Source organism: Puma concolor, chromosome A2, assembly GCF_028749965.1.
Source record: "Puma concolor isolate L17-30 chromosome A2, mPumCon1.1.hap2, whole genome shotgun sequence".
Taxonomy (NCBI): domain Eukaryota; kingdom Metazoa; phylum Chordata; class Mammalia; order Carnivora; family Felidae; genus Puma; species Puma concolor.
Window position 1 is genome coordinate 7,553,715 of NC_141668.1, and position 11,640 is coordinate 7,565,354.

At 56.2% G+C, this 11,640-nt stretch overlaps 1 non-coding gene across 1 annotated transcript; it reads right to left on the bottom strand.

Annotated features, from left to right (window-relative positions):
* Positions 1 to 426: 426 nt before the first annotated feature.
* Positions 427 to 498, bottom strand: TRNAC-GCA (transfer RNA cysteine (anticodon GCA)). The gene has a single exon. It is a non-coding gene; the product is annotated as a tRNA-Cys (tRNA).
* Between the last annotated feature and the right edge of the window lie 11,142 nt (positions 499 to 11,640).

The window sequence follows — 11,640 nt, forward strand, 5'->3', positions numbered from 1 at the left end:
AGAAATCCCCAGGGAGAGAACAGAGGCTCTGCTTTTGATACGTTCTCTCATCCGCACAGTCCCTCCCGGGGAGTAGGAAGATGTATGTCCATCCTGAACACGTGGAGGCAGTAAGAACAAAGAGATCGCCTTCTCTCTGGAGATTATAACAAGGTCGAGAAAAATGAGACATTAAGAGAAGGAAAGTGATGTCCCCCCGCAGGCCATGAAGGTCAAGAGTCCCCAGGTAGGTGGGAGCAGACGGGGCCAATTTCGTCAGCCTCTTCAGTCAAATGTGATCCCAGGAGCTATTGTCCGGATGATGCTCGGGGACAGATTCTTGGGGCTGGTCTTGGTGCAGATCCTAAATTCTCATCCCAAGACAGAGCATTAACTTAATGGAGGCAGAAATTCCAATACCTGCTTCAGTAATTTAAAAGGGAGGAGAGGGGGCACCCGGATTTGAACCGGGGACCTCTTGATCTGCAGTCAAATGCTCTACCCCTGAGCTATGCCCCCACCTGCCTATGGCTTCCCATCATCGCCTTTCCACCCAGGCACCGCACTCAGGATCTCTGCGCGCCTGTGTTTTGCTCTCATCGGGATGAGTGTGGTTGTTTCTGGGAACCTCACACTCATCCCAGGGAGAGCCTCCTACCGACTCCAAGCCTCGGGGAAGGTGCTCACTGTGTCACTCATTCATTCACGGACAAAGAACTTTCTGGAGGACATGGACGAGGAGGAGCCCGCTACATGAAGAAGTAGAGGAGGCCAAGGAGGAATAAGGCCAAGGGAGGAGTACGAACAAAGATTTTTGTTTTGTTTTTTAATTTTTTTTTTTAATGTTCATTCATTTTTTTGAGAGAGAGACAGAGCCTGAGCAGGGGAGGGGCGGAGAGAGGGAGACAGCAGAATCGGAAGCAGGCTCCAGGCTCCGAGTTGTAAGTAGGTATAGAGCCCCACGCGGGGCTCGAACTCACGAACCGTGAGATCATGACCCGAGGCAAAGTTGGACGCTTCACTGACTGAGCCACCCAGGTGCCCCAAGAACAAAGAATGTTTTTAATAATTTTTTGTTTTTAGAAAGAGAGTGGGGGAGGGGCAGAGAGAGAGACAGACAGACAGACAGACAGACAATCTTAGGCTCCATGCTGAGTGCAGAGCCTGATGCAGGAGTCCATCCCACAACCATGGGATCATGACCTGAGCCAAAATCAAGAGTCGGACACTTAGGGCGCCTAGGTGGCTCAGTCGGTTAAGAATCAGACTCCCGATATCGCCTCAGGTCATGATCTCACAGTTCGTGGGTTCGAGCCCTGCATCGGGCTCTGTGCTGACAGCACGGAGCCTGCTTGGGATTCTCTCTCTCTCTCCTCTCTCTCTCTCTCTCTCTCTCTCTCTGCCCTTCCCCCACTCGCTGTCCATCTCTCCCTCTTTCCCTCTCTCTCAAAATAAATAAACATTAAAAAGAAAAAAGAGTGGGACACTCAACTGAGCCACCCAGCACCCCCCAAAATGTTTTTAAAGATTGGGTCAGGTGTATCTGCACATCAGTGAGGCTGGAGAACGAGGTCACAAGGAAGGTGTGCCAGGAAACGTTCTGGAAGTCTAGATTCCTGCTAATGCAGTGAGGGTGCTCCCGGACACTGTCTGTGGGGGACAGCCTGTGGCACAGCAGGACCAGCCATGCCCTCATGGAGCCCTCACCGCCACCCCAGAGATGAGGACAGAACAGGACCCATGAGAACTGCTGGCCTCTTTATGAGTTCACGGCCAAAAGTGACCTCGGCAAGGGGGCGCCCAGATTTGAACCGGGGACCTCTGGATCTGCAGTCAAATGCTCTGCCCCTGAGCTATACCCCCAGGCCCGCCTTGGAGCCTTAACTGCACCTCTTGGACTGTGCAGCGGACTTGTCCCTGGACTGTGACAGCCAAGTTCCTGGAGGCGGGCAGCCTGCCCGATGACAGCCCGGCTCTCCCTCTCGTCGCTCACTCCTGCGTTCACATCTCCACACCTACTGACCAGCTCCCGCGTGCCAGGCTGGTCCTCCCTTCGCCTCCCCACTTCCTCTTCCTCCCTGAGCTGGGGCGCTGAGGCGAGGGGTCTCTGTCCGGGTAGAAGAGCAGGTCCGGGACAAGAAGCTGGTCCCGACACCACCCCCCGAGACGCAGAGGACCCCTTTCTCCCTTTCCACCATACGCTCACCCGCTCAGCCCCCGAAATACCATGCAGGAATCTGGGGAACCAGCTCCAGCTTCCCGCTCAAGGAGGGGTGTCCGCCGGGATCGCTTGTGAGCCCCCAGGGCATGGAAAGCCACGGGTCCCAAGACCGGAGCAAAGGCAGGTCGCTCCGTATGGGCAGCGAGAACGGGGAGGCGGCCAGGGGAGGGGAGGGGAGGGACGGTCCCCTGATCTGAAAGGCTGGGCACTGGCGGGGGGGACCCGGCCAAAGAAGGCTCTTCCCACCCTGCCCCCACCCACCCGAGTCCCTATCAACCCCTCCCGGTGCCTTTCCCCCGGAGAAGGAGTCTTCCATAGTCTATGCCGCTCGCAGGGCTTTGGGAAAGTAGCCCTTTGGGGCAGAAATGCTGAGGCAGGCCCCAGAGCCCCCGGGCTGCTGTGCGAAGTGACCGAGCACCCGAAGTGAGTCCACACGTTTGGTGCTCGCCCCCTGAGGCCGCCGGGACACGCCAAAATTGACCGCAGACCCCTTCCATCGGGGCCACCGGCCCGTTGGCCCAAGGGGGTGATATTTTTAGTTCCAACTGACCGTAGGGGAAGGAGGTGGCAACCTGAGGCGGACCAAGGGGGACCCGGTCCCTGGCTAGGCGTCCTGGGGCCTGCCCCCCGCCTCTACGGAACCTCCGTGAACCCAGGCGAGCCCAGCAGGATGGGCACCTTCCCCGGCCAGAAGGCCAGCAGTGAGGCTGCTGGCTGGCTCCCGCTCCGCGTGGGTCTCCCGCCCCTCGGACTCCCTTCCCACCCCCGTGACATCGGGTGCCACGCCAGCGCCCTCTGGGAAGAAGGCTTGTTCGGACAGTTGCCCCAGAAGTGGCTCCAAGGGCTGAAAGAGCCAACGGTGAGCGCCCTGGGGCTGGCAGGACAGGGAGGCAGAAGGAGTTGGCGTGGGTGCAGGGGAGAGAGGCCTCTGGTTAGGCCTGGCCCCTCGGGAGGTGGCCAGAAAGACAGACGCTATGAGGACAGTGGCGGCGGAGGCGCTGGGGAGAGGGAAGGGGCGGTTCTTTGACACTGTTTGAGTTAACTGTGCTTACTGAGAAGAAACCCCACGTAAACATGGCCAAAACGTCCAATTACTCAGGAGAGCAGTGCATGTGGGTTCTAAGCAGGGCAGGGCCGTGCCGTTTTCAACCCGGTGACGCGAATTCTAACAGAACGGGGTCACGGCAGCCGCGGGGAGAGATGACAGGACGGGGAGGCTCCCCGACCGGTTTGTGACACAAAATGTTCAAAAGGTGGTGCTCCTGCTGCATCGTGTTGAGGAAGAAACGGGCACTTTTTACACCGTCATACCATAAAACAAATATTCGGGTTCTTACGTGGAAAATTTCATAAAGCGTTTCCTGATATGTGGTATTTCCAACCATTAAAGAAAACTGGCTTCTCTCTGAGATTGAGAGCCGGGGGTGTGGCTTTGAATTAGGCAAAACCTTTCTTTCTTTCTCTTTCTTTCTTTCTCTTTCTTTCTTCTTTCTTTCTCTTTCTTTCTTTCTCTTTCTTTCTTCTTTCTTTCTTTCTTTCTTTCTTTCTTTCTTTCTTTCTTTCTTCTTTCTTTCTTTCTATTTTAAAGATTTTATTTTTAAGGAATCTCTCCACCCAATACGGGGCTCGAACTCACAGCCCCGAGATCAAGAGTCGCACCCTCCACCGACTGAGCAAGTCAGGCGCCCCAAGTTAGGCAAAATTTTCTTAGACATGACACCAAAAGCTCACTTGATAAACTGGAATTCATCAAAATTAAGCACTTTCGGTCTTTGAAAGACACTGTTAAGAGAGTGAAACGGCAAGTCGCAGACTGGGACGAAGTGTCTGGAAGCCGCGTATCTGACACAGAACTTGGGCCATTAAATACAGAGAACTTTCAAAACGGAGTCAGAAGTAAACAACCCAAATGAAAAAAACGGACAAAAGACCTGCACAGACACCTCACCAAAGAAGACGTATGATGGCAACAAGCACAGAAAAGGATCTTCCACATCACTGGTAATGAGGGAAATAAAAATTAAAACCACAATGAGATCAGGACGCGTGGGCGGCTCCGTCGCTGAAGCGGCCAACTCTCGATTTCGGCGCCGGTTATGATCTCACGGTTGGGAGACGGAGCCTCAAGTGAGGCTCTGCGTGGGGCGTGGGATTCTCTCTCTCCCTCTCCCTGCGCCCCCACCCCCACCCCCACGCCAGCTTGTGCTAAGAAACGACACCGACGACAACACAAGCCACGATGAGATACGACTGCGTCACATTAGCACGCACATCAGGAAGACTGAAGACTGGCCATACCGAGTGTGGGTAGAGCCTGGGCCAGCCACCAACAGCAGTGGCTCAGTCGGTTGAGCGTCCGACTCTTGACTGGGCTTGGGTCACGATCCCAGGGTGGCGCGATCGAGCCCCGCCTCAGGCTCTGTGGCGAGCGTGGGGTCTGGGTGGGATCTTGCCTGCGCGGCCTCCAGGATGCTTCCTCACCGGCCCCGATGGCCCGGGCCTCGGCCTCTCTGCTCTCTGGTTGTGCATCCGTGGTGATGAGCCTCCCCCATCCCTGGTCCCTCAGTGCCTTGACCTCGGCTCCCCCGCGGCCGGAGGACACACAGCTGGGACCCACACGCAGAAGTTGCAACTCTGGAGGTCCCGTCCTCACTCACCTTCATCTCTAACCCTTCCCTGCACGGCGTCCACCCTCCTGCCTGCGCCCTTCTCCTTCCCTCTCCCCCCGCTGTTCAGCTCTTCCCAACTCCCTTCGGCCTCCTACCCAACACAGAGGCCATGCTTCGCCACCAGTCGGCTTCCCTGGTCTGCTGGGGTCCCAGGGAGGGTGGGACCGTGGGGACCAAGGCCGCTGTGGAGCTCCAGGTTCTGGGGGAGACTGTACCAGCCATGTTTTTATTCTCCGTACAGGCCAATCTCATTTTCTTGCGCTCTGCTTTCTTGTGCTTCACAGATCCTGTCTTTTACAAATGGAAGGTTCAGGACCTCGGCGGAGGACGTCACTGCGGACGCGGTGGAAACGGCAAGAGAACTGGGATCACAAGTGGAGAATGAAGAGGGGACGGGGTCGCCGCCATCTCAGGATGAAACCTGGACGGACGAGGAGGAGCAAAGAAAGCGGCTTCCTGAGGTGGCATCTCCTACCGGTGGAGATGTGGCATGTGGCCACCTAAAGACCCTGTTTCCGGGCCTCCCCTGCAAGCAGATGCGGTGTGTGGCTGGTCATCAGTGCGATGTGACAGGCTCTGCGTCCACAGCTACGTGACACGGGACAATGGACTGCCCTGCGCCTTGGTCTCTTTATCTATAATGTGAGTAAACAAAAGGTTGTAATGAGGCTTCACCTGGTCGGTACTGATAAAATACATTGTAAGTACTAAATATGTGCTTATTAAATAAGAAGTAAATAGGGGCGCCTGGCTGGCTCAGTCGGTTGAGCGTCTGACTTCGGCTCAGGTCATGATCTCACGGTTCATGGGTTCGAGCCCCGCGTCTGGCTCTGTGCTGACAGCTCGGAGCCTGGAGCCTGCTTCCGATTCTGTGTCTCCCTCTCTCTCTGTCCCTCTCCCCCTCACGCTCTGTCTCTTTCTCTCAAAAATAAATCAATGTTAAAAAAAAAAAAAAAAAACTACCCTACAACCCAGCCCTACCAGGCATTTATCCAAGGGATACAGGTGTGCTGTTTCGAAGGGACACATGCACCCCCATGTTTCTAGCAGCACTATCGATAAGAGCCAAAGTATGGAAAGAGCCCAAATGGCCATCGGTGGATGAATGGATAAAGGAGGTGTGGTCTATACATACGATGAAGTATTACTTGGCAATCAAAAAGAATGAAATCTTGCCATTTGCAACTCCGTGGATGGCACTGGAGGGTCTTACGCTAAGTGAAATTAGTCAGAGAAAGACAAAATTTATCGTACGACTTCAGTCATATGCGGACCTTAAGAGACAAAACAGACGAACGTAAGGGAAGGGAAACAAAAATAATAGAAAAACAGGGAGGGGGACAAAACAGAAGAGACTCTTAAATATGGAGAACAATCAGGGTTAGTGGAGGGGTTGTGGGAGGGGGGATGGGCTAAACGGGGAAGGGGCTTTAAGGAATCAAGTCCTGAAATCATTGTTTCACTGTATGCTAACTTGGATGTAAATTTTTTTAAAAAGTAAAACTAAAAGAAATTTTTTTTTTTCAAGCAATAAATCAACGTTGACCTTAAAGGGCAAGAACACCGCCCGCCTTCTTGCTTCCTTCTTACTGGCTACAGACACGGGAGTGAGCCGTCTTGAACCACGGCAACAAGCCACATCTGAGGAAGGATAGAGCAACGAACTGGAAGCAGCCTGGGCCTGTGACACCAAGAGCCTGTCCGGGGACAGCACCAGTCACCACTATCTTGTCTAAGTTACTGTTTCATTACTTTGTTTTGTTTATTCAGCCCGTCACACAGCCTGCATGCCACAGTGGTGGGGAGCAAATGTCCTCGGAGGGCTAAGTGACCTCACCAAGGGCACCAGTCTCTAAGATCTCTAAGACCCAAGGTGGGCACAGGGAGTCATTCCTGCCCCTCCTTCCTGCCTCAGGCATCAGGGTAGGCTCACTTTTTGTTACATAAATGAGCGAATGGAGAACATTCCAGGCCACCAGTGTCTCATGGCTATCCACACCATGCAAGGCTGAGCCAGATTCTGCCCCTAGGACTAGGAGGGCTCAGTATGCCCCCTTCTGCGGTGCCACAGTCATGCTGGGGAGACGGCCAGCAGGGCCACCAGGCTGGCTACACGACGGACCGGGCCCCGGACACCAAGTTCCCACCGTGCGGCCAGCCCAGGCTCCCAGAGAGTGACGCGGATCAAAACGCGCCCCACCTTTTCCTGAAGGTTCTTAGGACATTTTGTTAAGTGAAAAGCTGCAGGTCGGTACCCACGGCACGGCCTCCCTGTCGTTTCAACTCTGCGTCTTTCCCCCGTTCCCACGTGTGTGAAACTGCGTGAGAGAGGAGCCCGAAATGCCACACAGCAGAGTGACGGTGTGGGGACCCTCGGGAGGGGTGCGGTGGGGAGGGCGGCCACCACAGAGAGCCCGTCAGCTTCACCTGCACCCTTTGCATTTCTCCGTGAGAATGTTCTCTTGTGAGAAAACATCTGCCGAGTCAAAATGCAAACGCGTGCAAAGGGTAGAGGCTGGTAGTCTCTGTTCGAGGTGGCCGACCCTGGTTCTCAAATGTGGATCTGCCCGGGGTTCCCTGAGGAACCTGTGGGAACCCCGACCCCACCCAGACGTACTGAACGAGAACCACTTCTGCACTTTTCCTAGGACTCCAGAGGAAGAACCTGCCTGTGGAAGCGTCCAGTAAATAAAGAGGTCTCCGGTGCCCCCGTGCTCACAGCAGAGGGTACAAAAACAGCCCCAGAGGGCAAAGCCTGTCCTGGGGGCCAGGGAGGAAACAGAGCTCTCTCCTGTGGAGTCTGGAAAAGCTTACAGAGAAGGTGGAATGCAAGAAAGTAACTGTCAAAACGGCAGGGAGTTCTCAGGCTGCAGGACAGACCCAAGTGCCCCCGAGGACCTCATTCCCCCACCTCCCCAGTGCTCACTTGAGCCCAACTCAGGAGCAAACCCCAGCGCCCTGGCAGAGCTGGGGCCGGGGCCTCTGGCACAGGGGTACCTCCCTGCGAGCTGCCGCCGCCTGGAACCGTGGCTGCCGCGGCCTAGGAACAGCCCAGTCCTCCCGCAACGGCACAGGGGCCCAGCCTGGCGGCCGCGGGAGTCCCACACCACCTCCCCAAGCTCCTGGGGTGGGAGCGCTCACAGAGGCCAACGGAAAGCTCGGCCTACCCGCTCTCCCACTCCCTGCTTCGTCCCGCTGCAGAGGGCCCAGGTACTAGGCTCCCCTTTCTCATCTTACAGGAGACTCAGCATCCTGCTCAGTCTCCGCCTTCTTCCAGCTCTGAGGTCAATGTGACTTCATTCGCCTCCTCAAAGAACCTGCTTCCAAAGTCAGCCTTTCTCCCCAGTAAAATATCTGAGTCTAGAAAGCAGGGAACAGGTGTCTTGGCATGCATGACCTTGGGGTTCGGAGAGAAGGGGCCTCCAGGGTACTGTGCCCTGCTTCAACCAGAGTGGTCCCGCCTTGCCCTGGGTTATGTGTTCCCAGCTGTCATTCAAATCAAGGGTTCCTCACCCCACCCCTCCCAAAAAAGGCTTTGAAAACTGCATATTGATCAGATGAACTGTGGTCATCTGAGAGAGAAAGAAAACCGAGCTACTATTGGCTCATCATTCATTTAACTGCCCAAAGGGCCGTGCAGGGTCCCGGGGAGGGGGGCCATGACACCCGGATGTGGCCCCACCAGTCGGCAGCTCACTGCACCCTCCTCTGTCTCTGTTTCTCCACACGGGGTGGGGCGGCGGGGGGGGGGGGGGGAGAGGGGACTCCCGATACCAGAATGCCCGCACAGGTGAGGGTGGGGGCTGGGCCTGCACTCGTCTTGAGGGGACAGGCTGTGGGGGCTCTCACGCTGCTCTGCCTCCCCCTCCCCTGGGGTCCAGAGGCTTGGTGGTGGCACAGTCTAGGAGGGAGGAAAGGGGGCCTAGGCTGCATGAAGGCGGTGATGGGGCTCGCCTCCGCAGGCCCTGCAGGGAAAGGGTGCCCGCCGGAGGTTTGGAGTAGGGTCCACCCCCGTCAAGATGTGTGGAGGACAGCACTGAGTTTGGGGCGCAGCAGAGCGCCGGTGCTCCCCAGGCAGGCAGTGTGTGTGACCAGGCCGGGAAGAAGGCTCTGATCCTGCTGCCCCACAGGGGACAAAGTGGAATCCAAGAAAGGCAGGGAGAACCCAAAGTCACCTGGTCCAGCCACCCAACTTGCCAGGTGGGGAGACAGAGGCCCGGGACGGGGAGCGAGTCCCATGTGGAGGTCAGCTCTCGGTGCATGTACCCTGCGGCACAGGCCTACTGAGGCCCTCCCTTCCACGCGCTCCCCTCAGCCGGAGGCCTCGCAGCACCCCGGGTCCACCTTCTGGAAGAGGAAAACCTGTGGCCAGGCAAAGGGAAGGAAGGCTCTGGGCCCCAGCCTCCCAAGGAGGAGAGAGGACAGAAAGCTAACTGCTGAGCCGCTCAAAGCAGTGGGAGGATTCAGGTGTGCAAGCTGAGACGGAAGGGGAGTGTGGAAGAGACAAAACCGGCCCAGCCGTGTCTCACACCGACGCGTGAGCGCCTGCGCACTGGCTCTTCGCCCACAGCCCGAAGAACTTCGTGTTCCAGGACTGAACCTCATTTTCTGGACTTGGGGCACCCCTGGAGAGCAGGCCCACAATAAACCCTTCGTGCAGCAGCTTCCTGAGAACTCACAGTGTGCAGCGAGTCCTAGAGGTGCAAGTACAAATCAGGGGCGGCCTCCGCCCACCAGAAACGAACAGGCTGGCAAGTAAATGTGTGGGTACGAGCTGCCCCTGGGGCCACGGGAAGGGCGGTGTGGCCAAGAGCAGTTGCCAACTCACATTTAGTCTCCGTGAGACCTTGGGCAAGTCTTTGAACCTCCCTGCATCGCACTGCATTCTATTAAACCGAAAAAAATGGGAATTATGAATACCTGCTTCCTGCTTGAAGACAGCTGATCAGATGATCTCAAAGTGCTCTGGGTTCTCAAATCCAAGGGGCCCATTGGATTCAATAAAGGAATAAAGCCAAGGACTTTGGGCTTGGAAGCGCCCAGGCGCCAGCCTCTTCCCCAGGGAGACCAGTGTCTCCTGGCTCCTTTTCGTGTGCTCGCAGGGCCCCTTCTGCTGTGTTCCAGGCTGCCTCACTCCTGCCCTGAGAGACACGCGGCCACATCTTCAGTAGTCAGGGACACCTGAAGTACAGGTCGCCCACGCCAATATGGGTTAGTGCCATTTTGGAGAACGGTTCAAACCAGCTCCAGGCTCCTCTCCCTACCCCCAGGCCAGAGGGCATCGCTGGCCAAACCACTGGGCAAATACCGTCTCATCTCCATCGCATCTGCTTCAGGTAAGAGCAGGACCCAGCAGCTGAAAAGATGCGGGACCCGGGCTCCTGGGTGCTCGTCCCCTCCCCTACGGTCACACAGATCTTCTGTGATTCCCCTACCCGAGCCAGCCCTCGCCCTCAGAGACCCTTCTGGAGCAGCAAGCACAACCGTACCCCTCCCAACAAACCCTGCGCCGTCTGCCACGGCAGAGACGTCTCAGCTGTGTCACTTATCTTCTGAGGTTTTTTGAGCCCTTTCAAGTCAATTCGTGGCTGGCATTAAGAGCCAGGAGGTCAAGCATTGGCAGACATGGGGTTCCCCCCACTACGAGTCTGAGGACCCTGCTGAAGGCAAGCAAGCCCTCTCCACCGGCACCAAGTTCCTTGTCGCCCAGGGGGGCAGCCTCGGCACCCAGAAGTTCCCGTTTCTCAGCAGGTTCTCCGTGTTCTCCAGCCGCCTCTGCAGCAGCCCGTACTCCTGCGGCAGGGTCTCCAGCACGGCCCACTTGCCCTCCAGCTGGTTCCCGAACTCCACGGCCGTCCTCTCACAGTCTGCCAGCTTCTTCCCCGCCGTCTCTGTCTGCCTCTCCAAGCTTTGAAGCTGGCAGCCGTGGGACTCCATCCTCTCCACAATCTGAATGGCAGTCAAGATGGCCAGAAGGAAGATCTCTGCAGACTGGATCTGGGCCTCTGGTTGGAGGCCAGTCCCCATACGCCATTCCGGCAACTAGGCACAAGGAGGTGGGTCAGCCACCACGAGAGAGGTACCAGAGCCATTCCCAGCTACAGGAATGCCAGGGTCCTTTGGAACGGGGTTAACTTGTTCTGGGCGCCAGAAGACCTCACCGGTCAGACCCCCAAACAGACCCGAGCTGGCCGACTTTCAGAGACAGCAGACACCGGGCACTACAGAGCCCTCATGGGAAGAGTCTTGAACCAAGACCCAGGGGCAATGGAAAATGAAATAACAAAGCACTACCATCATAAATGGACAGAGTGCAATGGATTCGAATCACGGCTCTGCCACATTAATAGTGACGTTAGCTTAGGTAATGACTTAACCAAACTTGTTTTCTTCATCTGGGAACACAGCCCAGCAGAAGCCAGGAAGTGAGTGAGACAGTCAGATCCAGAAAACTTCCCAGGGGACCAACGCACACTCAGAATGCTATTTCAGCCATCGAGTGTTCTAGAGCACACCACCCCATACTCAGGACTCAGAGGAAAGGCTCTGTTGTTCTGGCTTTGGTATCTTTAAGGCCCTCCCACTCTGACATTCAGTGGCTTGTGACCTACTGACCTGTCTGGGACATTAGGTCCCTGTGACCCAGGTGCTTTGTTGACCAGCCCCAGAGCACCCTCCGCACTAGGAGACCAGGTCCTGGCTGCCAGGAAATAGAGCTAGAAAATGTTGAAAGCCAGCCCTTAAGAGTAGTTAGAACAAAGACATATTTCA